General features: G+C 48.0%; 1 long non-coding RNA gene across 1 annotated transcript in view; it reads right to left on the bottom strand.

The window, feature by feature from the left end:
* The window catches only part of LOC142590490 (uncharacterized), a 35,005-nt gene extending 26,066 nt beyond the window's left edge, over positions 1-8,939 (bottom strand). Inside the window, exon 1 of the long non-coding RNA XR_012830163.1 lies at positions 8,747-8,939. This is a non-coding gene — a long non-coding RNA (uncharacterized LOC142590490). The remainder of the gene's footprint in view (positions 1-8,746) is intronic.
* Positions 8,940-15,963: the final 7,024 nt, after the last annotated feature.

The following is a 15,963-nucleotide window of genomic DNA, read 5'->3' as shown; positions in this document are numbered from 1 at the left end:
AGCCACCCCAGTTTGCTCTCTAATCCACACCACTGTGTTCCGGTCCCTCAACATTACCCCTGTCATTTTTCGTTTTCAAACAGCACAACCAATGCGCTCTCAAAGTTGCGAGCCCCTAGTCTTAAGTGCTGTAGTACAGGGTGTCTGAAAATTCACAAGACTTCGCACATGAAGATTACAGTCCACTGGGTGCAGGCACATGGCCACAGCCATGACGACGACCTTGCGAACCGCAATGCTCACCCTTTCTCGACACGCCCCCACCCACTTGTCTTCTCGCTTCCCCACAATCTTTCTTGCATGGAGAAAGTCTCCGGAGAGAGACTTCATTCCGTGGAAGCACTTATACTCGCCATCACTTGTGCTTGGGGTCAACCACGTGAAGATGAAGTACAGTGTCTCAAGTGCTCCACTCCTGCTTCGACAGTAGATGCCTGCCAATTACTTTCAACGTGTCCCGACACAGAAAGTCCGCGAAGGGGTACTTGGAGGTGTGAAGTTGAGAGCCGACTAACTTGAAGGCTATGAAAGGTGGACCATGGAGAACAAATTCTATAAGTCACCTTTGTTGTATCTGCATGGAACTCGCCTTCAGTGCTTACATTTAATTTCATCCTAACATTATGCTATTGGCAACCCAAGCGAATTAAAGAAAAAAGGTCAGCGTCAATATAAACTTTCTAAAATTATGCTAATTTAAGCAAAAAATAGGTATGTTTATCATGGACAAGACTATCCAAAACATTTCTAAAATGCAGACAACAGCATATGACCACAGACAATAAGACTTCTGGCTCTTGATGTGGTACCACAGGTTACAACATATGAATGCACTTGCACACCGGTACAATGCGTCATAATCGCTAACTGATGTGACACCAGGTTTAATGAAGCAAGCAGCAGACGAACCACAAACTTGAAATGCTAATTCATGACATCACAAATGTTTTACTGCAGCTTCTGTAGGTATATGGTGCGACGATATACGAATCTCTACCACAACCTTGTGCACAACTCGGGGCCTGTGTGGAATTTTAGATGGAACACTAAAGGCATGGCACTTAATCTACGTAGACTGCCAATTACCCATTTAAAGATGTTGCAACTCTTTTACCTTTAGGCCTATAAGTGGCTTAGATGAAGAACAAATCACAATTTAACATGGGTTTTTGTAATTCTTCTGCAATTCCATTAGCTCACAGTGAATGTGGTCTATTATGCAGCTGCGCTGACGATCAGGCATGCCATGCTTTGGTGAGCCCTACTGCCTGCTTTGAACGACAGATCTGCACAGAGCCACACTCCATATAAGTGTCGACAGGACAGCCCAATTTGATAGCTCTAGTGTGTTCTGTTGAAAAAAATCAGCAGTAACATTGCCTTAACTGCACTTTCATGTTGAAATGTGATGCAGTTAACGTGGACTACAGCTTACCATGTATATCATAAGCGGGACAGATTGCACCATGGGATCTGGTGCTGCAATTTCATTCCTGTCGTGCATTTGTAATTTTCTCACTTATAAAGTCTGCTCTCGACAAAAGTGGTACTATCAATAATTTGGAGAACTAATCTCCTTCGTTAACTTGAGTTGTATATTCTGACAGCATCCCTTAAACACATAGCTAAAATTGCTTTGTGAAAACAAGATACCTCTTTCACATTTAATGACACATTTTGTCAGTTGTCAAGAATATGTGCGCTAATTCTATAGATACCTTCTAGTGTGGAGAAATTAAAGCACAAAATCATGCAGAAGACACACAAAGATTTCAAAAGTTGTAATGGCGTTTCACTTCGTGAAAGCGGGTTACACGTAAGTGTATGGGTATTGTACCGGAGTTTCTGAGCTATATGCCGTCCTGCCTGATGCACCCGCATTGTCGCAAGATGCCTAGCACATTCTTCGAGAGTCTCCTGGGCATGCCAAGACCACATCTTTCGCCGGACTTGTTCAGCTCATGCCCGGCGCTTGGTAATGACTGCAAGGTCGATCGACTCGTAATCAGCCTGCCGCAACTTACGGTGCTGATCCATCTTTCTCGCTCGGTGCACAGCCTCTCTACCATGAGATCAACCCGGTACGTTCATTGCATGCACAGAACCCACAGCAACTGCCAGAGGAGGTCAACCCAGCACATTTGTGCCTAACCTTCTCCTCCGCTATGCTTTGGCTCCTTTCTCCTTCCCCGCTTCGTTCAATATGCCACCTAAACTTTACTCTAGGTCTGCCACGCACTGAGCGTGCTCCTCCGTACATTCCCCGGCGTGCAGTTCTATTCTCCACTTTCAGGCGCCTTCCTCCTCTGGTGCTCGCTACCCTCGTGGCGACACACATAATGTCGCCGATATGACAGATGGGGAATCTATGCTTGCGTGTAAAAGAAAAAGGAAAGGGCTGTGATTATGGCAAACAAGGACAGTGATTGCACTGTTCTCCTTTCACATGGTTGACAAACTGTATAAGCAGCATTGTTTTTCTTTTTTTTTCTGTCCTTGCATTGTCTGCAGTGCTGCTCTGCACTGATGAACGTGAACAAACTTGTCCAACTTTACCAGCATTGACGTACACTGGTGTGTTGCAATAGTACAGTCAAACCTCAATGTAATGAACACGAGTAAATATAGTAAATAAAGCAAATATAGATTTTTTCTTGCAGGTATCAGCCTGTAACAAATATTGAATATAAAGAGGTCTGGTAGTATGGGGACACTTTGACACAAACAGATTTGCTATCTTGTGAGCACAGAGGCAGGCAAGAACTTGGATTCACATGCACACAAGTGATAATACTTATGCTCGGAATGTCATTTCAAATCAACTTCGCATTTCCAGGACCAATTTCCAATTTTGCAGCACTATTGTCTCTACATTAGTGCTGCAAAATTAGAGCTTAGCTTACACACTTCTGCAACCAACTCTCCAAGCATACAGATCCACAGACCTCGACTGCTACGTTGATGTCATCAAACCATACCTTTTCAGCATCATCTATTTCTAAAATTTCAGCTCGTCTACTTGTCATGTGAAATATTGAATTACATGTGGGTACATAGGTGTATCATGCGCCATGCTTCTTTGACGCACAGCCCACAAGCTGTAGTGGCCGAGTCACGCTATTGCCAAATAAACATTTCTTCCCCCACATGTTATGCATTCTGACTTCTCTTTCTGCTGTTCTAAAAAGCCACGACCGTGACACTGTAGTAATGCCCTTTCCTTATGTTATTCCTTTTCGCACTTTGTCAGTGATCAGGGGGAGATCAGCTGGCTGTGGAAGGAGCATGATAAGAATGCCATAATATCGAGCCAAAAGCATCGTTATAAAAGAGTGGCCCTGTTCTCCCTGCCATGCAGTCTTGAGCAGCTTCTTCGAACTCAACACTTCTCTAGTCACAGCACTTAGCCCTCTGACTGCCACTGCCAAGATAACTCAGGCTTCCATGCTCACACAACACCTGCGCCTCCAGAGTGTACTCGTTTTGAGTTTTCAGCACACTCCCCGTCTCACCAGAACCAAGAATATTGTGTAGCTGTTTTACCCTCTTTGGAAAGATCTAAGCAAGCACAAATCTTGCATTTTAAATTACCGACTGCAGGTTGAGTAAACGCATCGGAGCTCTGTTGCTGTTTCACGGCAACGCAGCCATGACAAACTAGTGTGGCAGCTGCGTCTGCATTTCGGTAGGCGAAGGGATTTATGAATGCTTGATGCGTTATGAACCTAAAAAATTGACAGCGGAAACCGGTTTCTTTGTAGCATGAAATTTCTGCTGAGCCAACAAGAGAAAAAGGAAGGCCGGGACTGAGCACGAGAAGGGCAGACGTTTCCATGACCAGTGTAGCATATGTTGTCCATCTGTCTGGGCTAATGCAATGGAATTTATCTGTTTGGAAATACTGAAATAGGATAAAACAACCAATAACCAATGTAATCTCCACTGAAATGCCTTGGTGCTCTGTCGCCCTTTCACGGCAGCACAACCTAAACAAACTAGTGTCACAGCTCCCTCCGCATTTTGGCAGGTGAAGGAATTTAAAAATTTGGCAGTCAAAAGGTCAAGCATGTTTTACCCTTTTCTAATGGCTATGTAATGACCAGAGCAGGATTCTAATGACCAGAGCAGGATTGGCCACCCTGGTGCAGTTCTTGGCCACAACCACCTATATGAATACAACAATCAAACCCCGGCCCTCAGTCCCCAGCAGCCGCGAAGCAACTGACCACGGCGGCGGTCAGATCTGTGACGCTGCAGAGGGTGCTAAGAATACCTGGCTCCGGACAGGCTGCCATTGGAATCTGAACCTGGCAACGTTTAACGTTAGAACGCTATCTAGTGAGGCGAGTCTAGCAGTGTTATTGGAGGAATTAGAGGGTAGTAAATGGGATATAATAGGGCTCAGTGAGGTTAGGAGGACAAAAGAAGCATATACAGTGCTAAAAAGCGGGCATGTACTGTGTTACCGGGGCTTAGCGGAGAGACGAGAACTAGGAGTCGGATTCCTTATTAATAAGGAAATAGCTGGTAACATACAGGAATTCTATAGCATTAACGAGAGGGTGGCAGGTCTTGTTGTGAAACTTAATAACAGGTACAAATTGAAGGTGGTACAAGTCTATGCCCCTACATGCAGTCATGATGACCAGGAAGTCGAAAGCTTTTATGAAGACGTGGAATCGGCGATGGGTAAAGTCAAAACAAAATATACTATACTGATGGGCGACTTCAATGCCAGGGTAGGCAAGAAGCAGGCTGGAGACAAGTCAGTGGGGGAATATGGCATAGGCTCTAGGAATAGCAGAGGAGAATTATTAGTAGAGTTTGCAGAACAGAATAATATGCGGATAATGAACACCTTTTTCCGCAAGCGGGTTAGTCGAAAGTGGACGTGGAGGAGCCCGAATGGTGAGACTAGAAATGAAATAGACTTCATACTCTGCGCGAACCCTGGCATCATACAAGATGTAGACATGCTCGGCAAGGTACGCTGCAGTGACCATAGGATGGTAAGAACTCGAATTAGCCTAGACTTGAGGAGGGAACGGAAGAAACTGGTACACAAGAAGTCAATCAATGAGTTAGCGGTAAGAGGGAAACTAGAGGAATTCTGCATCAAGCTACAGAACAGGTATTCGGCTTTAACTCAGGAAGAGGACCTTAGTGTTGAAGCAATGAACGACAATCTCATGGGCATCATTAAAGGGACACTAAAGGTTACTATTAAGTCAACGTGGACTGTTGAAATACCATCACAGAAACCTCGAAACGATTGTTTCGCGCCAAGGAGAGACTTATTTTAAGAGAAAATGCGTTCTGAAGCGTCCGCGTACCTCTAGCGCAGTTCAAATCGCCCGCCCTCCGATCGAGGAGTACTGACATCATGGTCTCATAGTGACGTTGCGCCATCGGTGAGTAGAACGGCGTCCGCAGACGGCGCTACGGCTTTTCTGCGCAAAACGCGAACGCGCGGCCAGAAACAGAGCCAAGACAGAGCCGACAGCAGAGCGAAAGCGGGAGTATGGTGGCTAGCGGAAGGAGAAACGAATTACGTCCCACATTACGTCCCACGGCACACAGAGTCCGTTTTCGTTAAACTATAGGCTGCGGCGAGCTCGCAGCGTGGTAGGCGTGGTCTATGAGAAGCGACAAGCCTTTTCGCACTAGCAACAGAGCATAAAAATGTGCGAATCGACGCAAAACTCGGCCTAGAAACGTGCTTCGCCACAGCCAGGGCTCAATACGACCCAAGCTGGCACGACCCAGATGTCGTTTCCCGCACCGCCACCAGGCGCCGCTACTATACCTCAAACTCCAGCGCAAGACGCCCATAAGCTGGTACTTCATTCTATGGCGCTAACTTCGACGCTCGTCGCAATGGACCCTGACACCGACAGATTGGCTCGCGATGGTGGGCTCAACTTCAGCGATTTGAGCACCAACGAGCGCGACCTGCTGCTGAGGGCTCGCACTGCCGGCGTCGTTGCGTACTACGACGGCGGCCTCGACACCGGCTCTCCGGAGCGGGAAAGCAACGAGGGCTTCCCACGACATCACATGGACGTGGCACTCTCGCTGCTTGTTCCAAATGAAAGTTTCGTGAGCCAGCAGAACCCTCACAGCACGACGCGATAACGAAACTACTGAAACTCCAAAGCCTGCGCGGCGCAGAGTCGAGCGCGCAGAGTCGAGCGAAAACGAAACCTTTCGAACACCCATATTACTGAAGGGTAACGTCAAAATGTTATTTTTTCTTAGAATCGAATAGACGTACACAAGTAGCATTTTTTTCCGTCTTATAATCGAATGAAATGATATTTTTAATACGAGTAGTTGAGTATTAGTAACACAAATTATGAGCAGTCCTTTCGTCATCGGGCTAGTACCGGAATGTCGCTGGGGGGTCTCAAATCGTGTCATGCATTTACCTCAATTTCTCGGTTACTAAAGCTCTGTTCGCGGTTATATTGACGTCTTAGACGTTCTAGAACATTGCTCTACCACTTTAACTTGAGTTTCTGGTAACCTTTAGTGTCCCTTTAAGGAGTGCGCAATAGAAGTCGGTGGTAACGCCGTTAGACAGGAAACCAGTAAGCTATCGCGGGAGACGAAAGATCTGATCAAGAAACGCCAATGTATGAAAGCCTCTAAACCTATAGCTAGAATAGAACTGGCAGAACTTTCGAAGTTAATCAACAAGCGTAAGACAGCGGACATCAGGAACTATAATATGGATAGAATTGAACAGGCTCTCAGGAACGGAGGAAGCCTAAAAACAGTGAAGAAGAAACTAGGAATAGGCAAGAATCAGATGTGTGCGTTAAGAGACAAAGCCGGCAATATCGTTACTAATATGGATGAGATAGTTCAAGTGGCTGAGGAGTTCTATAGAGATTTATACAGTACCAGTGGCACCCACGACGATAGTGGAAGAGAGAATAGCCTAGAGGAATTCGAAATCCCACAGGTAACGCCGGAAGAAGTAAAGAAAGCCTTGGGAGCTATGCAAAGGGGGAACGCAGCTGGGGAGGATCAGGTAACAGCAGATCTTATGAAGGATGGTGGTCAGATTGTTCTAGAGAAACTGGCCACCCTGTATACGCAATGCCTCATAACCTCGAGCGTACCGCAGTCTTGGAAGAACGCTAACATAATCCTAATCCATAAGAAAGGGGACGCCAAAGACTTGAAAAACTATAGACCGATCAGCTTACTGTCCGTTGCCTACAAAGTATTTACTAAGGTAATCGCAAATAGGATCAGGAACGCCTTAGATTTCTGTCAACCAAAGGACCAGGCAGGATTCCGTAAAGGCTACTCAACAATAGACCATATTCACACTATCAATCAAGTGATAGAGAAATGTGCAGAATATAACCAACCCTTATATATAGCTTTCATTGATTACGAGAAAGCGTTTGATTCAGTCGAAACCTCAGCAGTCATGGAGGCATTACGGAATCAGGGTGTAGATGAGCCATATGTAAAGATACTGGAAGATATCTATAGCGGCTCCACAGCCACCGTAGTCCTCCACAAAGAAAGCAACAAAATCCCTATAAAGAAAGGCGTCAGACAGGGAGATACGATATCTCCAATGCTATTCACAGCATGTTTACAGGAGGTATTCAGAGGCCTGGAGTGGGAAGAATTGGGGATAAAAGTTGATGGAGAATACCTTAGCAACTTGCGATTCGCTGATGATATTGCCTTGCTTAGTAACTCAGGAGACCAATTGCAATGCATGGTCACTGACCTGGAGAGGCAAAGCAGAGGTCTGAAAATTAATCTGCAGAAAACTAAAGTATTGTTTAACAGTCTCGGAAGAGAACAGCAGTTTACAATAGGTAGCGAAGCACTGGAAGTGGTAAGGGAATACATCTACTTAGGGCAGGTAGTGACCACGGATCCGGATCATGAGACTGAAATAACCAGAAGAATAAGAATGGGCTGGGGTGCGTTTGGCAGGCATTCTCAAATCATGAACAGCAGGTTGCCACTATCCCTCAAAAGGAAAGTGTATAACAGCTGTGTGTTACCAGTACTCACATATGGGGCAGAAACCTAGAGGCTTACGAAAAGGGTTCTGCTGAAATTGAGGACGACGCAACAAGCTATGGAAAGAAGAATGATGGGTGTAACGTTAAGGGATAAGAAAAGAGCAGATTGGGTGAGGCAACAAACGCAGGTAAACGAAATCTTAGTTGAAATCAAGAAAAAGAAATGGGCATGGGCCGGACATGTATTGAGGAGGGAAGATAACCGATGGTCACTAAGGGTTACGGACTGGATTCCAAGGGAAGGGATGCGTAGCAGGGGGCGGCAGAAAGTTAGGTGGGCGGATGACATTAAGACGTTTGCAGGGACAACATGGCCACAATTATTACATGACCGGGGTAGTTGGAGAAGTATGGGAGAGGTCTTTGCCCTGCAGTGGGCGTAACTAGGCTGATGATGATGATGATGAATGGCTATGTGCTCAAATATACTGTACAACATGGCATCTCAAAGTGGCTTCCACAGGCCCCTCCTTGGGGTTTCACGAGCCACTGATAAATATTTCCTGGTTCCGCACTCACAAAGTCGCGAAGACGGTGAGCACGAGGTGCGCTTGATCCAAGAAACCTCCATTACTCATGCCGGACTGTCAAAAATTTGGAGGGCGCTTAAGCTTCACATTTAAGAGTGGAACTTTAAGAATGGAATGCTTTCCGGCAACTGCAGCATATGTAACCATAATGCTTACCGGGAAACGCTCGGGGCAAATGCTATGCACGAGGGTGGGCTTTCTGGTAGAAATGCGGCATCTTGCGTGGGCCGTGATGCGGTGGAGACGAGCACCATCTGGAAATGTTTCAAGGAAACGGGCACGCTGCTCCGTGGCTTCCGAGATATTTGCGCGCCGGCGTGTGCAAATGGCGGACACCGTGGCTGGTCTATGCATGGTAGAAACGCTGGAAAAAGAGCTCGTTTGAGTTTCCGCGTTACAGAATTATGTTTTCTCCTATATTCAAATTACAATCCGACAGTATCATGCCTGCAGGTTGCGTGTAAGTCGTACTTTATGGTTTTTCTGCGTATTTTAGCTTGAGAAATTCAATTAGTTCAGTAACTTCCTTGCCCCTCATGGAGGGCCTGGGTATGGGTGGTTCAAAAATATTTTTGTCGCAACGACGTCCAACGCGGCACGCCGGATCTTCTGCGTCATGGTTTTAACACTGTTGTGTTAAAAAACGAGACATTCATCTGAGGGATCGCCAGTCCTTTGTGCGCAGGCGCGAGTAAGAGCGGGTGCGAGAGAGAAACTTTGGGGGCTTTTGCTCCTTGAATATATGACTCTGCCTAGGTACCACGGAGGTTTCTTAGTGCGTGTTGTAGGGGTTTGTCCCTAGGCGTGACAGCATTGGGGTCAGGTCGAGTTTGTACACGCTCGGACGCTGGCTGTCGGCGCGGTAAAGTAGGTGAAGCAGCGGGCTAAGTCAGTCATGTCAGATCGTAGCTTTCTCGCGCCTTATGGCGATGTAGTACCTTGTAAATAACATCACAGATGTTTCTGTAGGAGCAGTAGCAACCGTAGTAGTGCCCGAGCGGCATATATTGAAAATCTAGAAGGCATAGCACCTCAGCAACCGTGGTTGAACACAAGTGGCTGAAAGGTCACCAGTAACGATGACTGACCTATCACCAGCGCCGCAGGCGCGAGGAGGTCTGTCCGACGTACCTTTAGACGCAAAGTTCTGACTGGCGTTGCATAAGTCTCAGGGCGCAGTAGTGATGAACTTAGCGTCACAAGTTGGCGGCTGGACGTAATTATATTGTTACGGGAAGGAAGAAGCGTTCGTCTATTTACAGGTGGCTTTTAATGGCTGAGCCAACAAGCGTAGAGCATCGATACTGCTAAACACTTCCTCATCGTCTCCAAGACCACCATCAGCGTCGTCTTCTTTCCACATTACCTACTGTGACATCACCCCCGTCGGAAAAAGCACCTGATTGGTGCGGCTCATCGGTCTGAGAAAGGTACGGATTGAGACGGCTGACGTGGATGATGTCAGCTAGAGAGAGGTGAAGGCACCGTGGCATTCACCGGAGACACTTCATATGTGACTGGGGTCACCTGGCGAAGGATGCGGTAAGGGCCATAGTATCGCGAGAGGAATTTCTCGGAAAGACCAACATGCCGAGTTGGATACCAAACTAGCGCAAGAGCACCTGGTTCGTAGTTCACGTCGTGATGGCGCTGGTCGTAACGGCACTTCTGGCGTGTCTGTGAAGCAGAAAGACGAATGCGGGCAATCTGGCGTGCTTGGGTCGCTGTGGCTATTACATCCCGAGCGTACTCTGTCGGCGAGTTGAGTATGGTCGAAAGGAGAGTCTCGAAAGGCAAAGTCGGCTCACGGCCGAAAAGGTGATAGAAGGGTGAATAGCCAGCTGTGTCGTGGCGCGAGGAATTGTAGGCGAACGTGACAAATGGTAGAGCAATGTCCCAGTCGCGATGATCGGAGGAAACACACATTGCTAGCATGTCATTTATTGCGCGGTTCAGGCGTTCGGTAAGACTTAGTTTGAGGATGGTAAGCGGTAGTAAGTTTGTGTTTAGTAGCACATGATTGAAGTAGGTCGTCGATGACTTTGGCAAGAAAGTATCTGCCGCGATCGGTGAGAAGTTGACGAGGTGCACTGTGGTGCAAGATAACGTCGTGAAACAAGAAATCATCGACGTCTGTAGCGCAGCTCGTCGGTAGGGCTCTAGTAATGGCATAGCGAGTTGTATAGTCCGTAGCAACGGCAATCCACCTATTTCCGTCCTTGGATATAGGGAATGGTCCGAGGAGATCAAGGCCAACGCGAAAAAAAGGGTCGGCCGGTATATCCAAAGGCTGCAGCAGTCCGGCAGGAGACACAGCTGGTCTTTTTCGGTGTTGACACGACTCACACGCGGCAACATAGCGCCGGATGAAGCGGTTGAGACGGGGCCAGAAAAACCGTCTCCGAATACGGTCATAGGTCCGCGTGACGCCAAGGTGTCCAGCGGTGGGAACGTCGTGCAGTTGCTGCAGTACAATCTGTTGCAGATGAGACGGAATGACGGTTAGGAGCTCGGGCCCGTCAGGGTGCATGTTGCGGATACAGGATCGATGCCATTTTGTAGTACAAACATGTGAAGGGATGGGTCAGATGGAGCAGAGAGCAGGCGTTCGATAATGGGGCGTAACGACTCATCGCGTCGTTGTTCAGCGCCAATGTCTTGCAAGGCTGAGAGCGAAAGAACGCAGATCGGTGCGACATCCCCTAAACCGTCCGATACATCGACGGGATGACGAGACAGGCAGTCGACGTCCTGATGTAGATGACCCAACTTGTAGACCACAGTGTATGTGTATTTTTGCAGCCGTAGGGCCCAGCGACCGAGGCGTCCGGTGGGATCCTTGAGGGAGGAAAGCCAACAAAGGGCGTGGTGGTCGGTTGTAAAATGGTCGACCATATATGTAGGGTCGGAACTTGCATACCACCCAAATGAGGGCGAGGCGCTCGCGCTCGGTAATCGAGTAATTGCGCTCGGTGAGAGAGAGGAGGCGACTGGCGTAGGCGATAACGCGGTCGTGCCCACATTGGCGTTGAGCTAAAACTGCGCCGATGCCATAGCCACTGGCGTCAGTGCGGATTTCTGTCGGAGCGGAGGGGTCAAAATGGGCAAGAACAGGATGTGTGGTAATCAGCGTGATGAGCTCCGAGAAAGCAGAGGCTTGTTCAGAGCCCCAACAGAAAGGAACGTCTTTCTTCAGGAGGTCAGTAAGGGGACAGGCAACATGGGCGAAATTTTCCACAAACCTGCGGAAGTAAGAGCAAAGGCCCATAAAGCTGCGAACATCTTTGGCACAAGTTGGTACGGGGAAATTCTGCACAGCATGAACTTTAGCGGGGTCGGGGCGAATGCCTGACGAATCGACGAGGTGTCCGAGCATGATTATTTGGCGGTGACCGAAGTGGCACTTGGATGAGTTGAGCTGTAAGCCAGCGGTGCGAAAAACAGAAAGAACAGATGAAACTCTTTCAAGATGAGTCGCAAAAGTTGAAGAGAATGCGATGACGTCATGCAAGTAGCACAAACAGATGGACCATTTCAAACCACGCAAGAGCATGTCCATCATCTGTTCAAAGGTCGCTGGGGCATTGCACAAGCCAAATGACATTACTCGGAACTGATATAGGCCGTCTAGTGTGACGAATGCGGTCTTTTCACGGTCCATTTCATCCACGGCAATTTGCAAATATCCAGAGCGAAGGTCTATAGATGAAAAATAAGTGGAGACAATCCAGAGCATCGTCAATGCGGGGAAGTGGATATACATCTTTCTTGGTGATCGTGTTTAGATGACGATAGTCAAAGCAGAATCGCCAGCTGTTATCCTTCTTTTTGACGAGAACAACAGGGGACGCCACGGGCTGGAAGAGTGTTCAATAATCCCTTTGGCAAGCATCTTGTCAACCTCGCTCTGGATAACTTGTCGCTGAGAGGGCGATGCCCGGTACGGGCGTCTGCGAACAAGTGCTGCATCGCCGGTATTTATCCGATGCGTCGTGACCGTAGTTTGACGCAAAGGGCGATCGTTCAGATCGAAAATGTCGGAGTAGGACTCGAGGAGGCCACGGAGCTGTGCGGCTTGTTGGGTTGAGAGGTCCGGTGCAATCATCTTTGTAAAGTCGTCGGTCGGGACTAATGCAGAAGGCGCAGAATGAGCAGTGGTCGAAGACGGCGCAACAGATAGAGCAGAAATGTGGCACTCGTGCGTTGGTGACAACGTGGCAAGAGACATGCCTCGAGGGCCTACTTGCAGGCACTGTCTGAAATTTAGGATCGGAAGACATGTCTGATTGTCCGCAACAGAAATGATGGTATGTGGGAAGGAGACATTGTGAGAAAGCAGGACTGACGTTGCGGGAGTAAGGACATAGTCTCCGTCAGGTACAGGTCGGCTGGCTAAAACAGGAATGAAGGTTGCTGCAAGAGATGGCAGGCGTATAAAATCCGCGGAACAAAGCTGAGCTGGAGCTTGAGCAGGAAGGTCAATGGGAACAGGTAGGGGTAGGTCAAGTTGTACAACACCGGCGGAACAGTCAATCAGAGCAGAATGGGCGGACAAAAAGTCGAGTCCGAGGATCACATTGTGAGGGCAACGTTCAAGCACACTAAACAAAACGAACGTGTGGCGACCGGCGACACTGACACGAGCAGTACACATTCCAAGCACAGCCGGAGTTCCACCATCGGCGACCTGGAGCAGTCGAGTCGGAGCAGGAGTAAGTACTTTTTTCAAGCGCGTTCGAAGCTCTGCACTCATGATGGAAATTTGGGCTCCAGTGTCGATGAGTGCTGTAACGGGCAAACCATCCACGTCCAGAAGGTTCCGATTAGTAGGCAGGGTCAGCAGAGGAATTTCAGGCGGGTGTTCTAGAGCAGCGTCACCTCCAGGAGCTGCGCCAGTTAGTTTCCCGTCGGAGAGCGGCGACGGTAAGCTGGGGATGGAGAGCGACGCAGCTGGGGCAAACGGGAGCGGTGACTATGTGGTGATGGCGATCGGCTGGTCGCGGTGGCTCGAGCGTTGTCAGGTGCGTCTTCAACCTCGGTGGAGAGTGATGGCGGGCGAGGATTCAGTGGGGAGCAGCGGTAGGCGGGAAAGCTTGGTCGAGAGTGGGCTGGCCAGGAACTTCGACAGTGGCGAGAGATGTGGCCCACACGTCCACAGTAAAAGCAGATGGGTCTATCGTCATGGGTGCGCCATTCGGCCGGGTTGCGATAGCGCGGATATGGACCGTATTGGCTCCGGTGAACAGGGGCAGGGGCAGCAGACAAAGCAAAGTCAGGACGGCTGGCGGAGCAGATGGATGGAAGACCTACATTGGCAAGTTCTTGGTGAATGACCGACTGAATGAGGGACACAAGCGGCCGGGAATCATCAAAGCACTGCGTGACTGGTGTGGAAGGAGACGCTGCTTCGATTTCTCGCCGAACGATACGTACGACGTTCTCGCACGAGGTGGACTCACGCGGTGGACAAATATCTTCGCACGTCGACGAAGCTGCGGTATTAGGTAGACGAGTAAACTGTCGAACTATGCCGCGACTCTTCGCGTCTTCAAAGCGGCGACATTCGTTAATGATCTCATTGACTGTTGTGATGTTCTTATAAACAAGCAGGTTAAACGCGTCGTCCGCGATGCCCTTTAAGACGTGGCTGACCTTGTCTGCCTCTGCCATATTGTTATCTACTTTGCGGCAAAGAGCGAGGACGTCCTGGATATACGCCACGTAAGATTCAGTAGACGTCTGTACACTGGTCCCAAGGTCCTTCTTCGCAGCACGTTGGCGGCCGACGGGTTTGCCGAACAAATCTCTAAGCTTCTGTTTACACTGGTCCCAACTCGTAATCTCTTCTTCGTGTGTTTCGAATCAGACCCGTGCTGTTTTCTTGAGGTAGAATATTATATTAGCCAGCATAAGCGTGTTATCCCACCTGTTGTGTGCGCTGACCCGTTCATAATCCTGTAACCAGTCATCGACGTCAACGTTGTCAATCCCGGAAAACATGCCAGGGTCGCGAGGCTGGGCCAGGATGACCGTCGGTGGCGACGACGGGGCCGCGGTTGAACTCTCTCCTTCGGATGACATGGCGGCCAGGTTACGGCCGCTGCAGAGCTCCGTCTTGCTCAAGTGATTACCCCGCACGTCCACCAATGATGTTACAGGAAGGAAGAAGCGTTCGTCTATTTACAGGTGGCTTTTAATGGCTGAGCCAACAAGCGTAGAGCATCGGTAGGTATGGTATGGTATTCCTTATGCAATGGCGCACACCACTGTGGGGGATTGGCCAAGATTTGGGTGAAATTAGGCTATCTTTATTAAAAACTAAAATTCGTTAAGCTAACTGGAGGAAATGAACAAAAATAAAATGTTTAAGAATTCAAGACAATCTCTTTGTAGCACTTATAAAATCCTCCACGGTTGAGCACATATCCCTGTGGCACTTTTTAAGAGAGGAGGCTCCTAGAGAAAGGATATTTATAATTGAAAACCTCAAACCAAGCTGTGTAAATCTTGATTCTAGATTTTTTCTCAAAGAAGTGAAACGGCGGCAGAATATGAAAAAATGATCTATTGTTTCATCTTCTCCACAGAATGGGCATAGAGGGGAGGGCGCCAGACCAGCCCTCTGACGATAGAAGTTTGATTTTGGTATTCGACAACGTAATCGGGTAAAGATGACTTCAGTTTTTCTGGTGTGAAAGGAATTTTTGGGCCAAGGGAATAGGAGGTGCCGATATTCTGAAAAATTAGCTACAGCTGGGTTCAAAAAGTCTTGAGCAATTGTATATCTCCTGAATCTAGTAGTCGTCAGGTAAGCTATTGTAGGAAGTGATGGTAATACAGGGCCACTGAGGGCCTCTCTCGCGAGACTGTTAGCCATTTCGTTCATGACTAATCCTTTATGTCCAGGCACCCAAAGCAATCTAATTAAATTTATGTGGGCAGGCACTAGAAAATGAAATGTACATAAAAGGTTAGTGACGCCATTTGCTGTGAGCGAGGAACATAAGGATAAAGAATCTGTTATTATTACTACCACCGATATTGACAAATTTAGTTTGCGTAAGGCTAGGACTACAGCTAGAAATTCAGCCAAAAATACGGAAGTCCGGAATCCTGATTGCAAATGACCAGTCTAGAGCGGGAGAGAAAATGCCAATTCCAGATTTTTTTTCACACTGTGAGGCGTCTGTGGCAATGACCGTACTTATAGATAAACTCAATAAATGGTCGTGTAATAAGCCGTTTAAAATATTATAAGAGAGATGTTTTGCATTATTTGAGTAGATGTCATCATATATAATTTGTAGGTTCTCTCGCACATCACAAATAGACGGTACCACCAAGATACGTACATTTAAGGGATTTATCAATGT

Source organism: Dermacentor variabilis, chromosome 8 (genome assembly GCF_050947875.1).
Source record: "Dermacentor variabilis isolate Ectoservices chromosome 8, ASM5094787v1, whole genome shotgun sequence".
Classification (NCBI taxonomy): domain Eukaryota; kingdom Metazoa; phylum Arthropoda; class Arachnida; order Ixodida; family Ixodidae; genus Dermacentor; species Dermacentor variabilis.
This window is presented reverse-complemented; position numbering and strand designations above follow the sequence as displayed.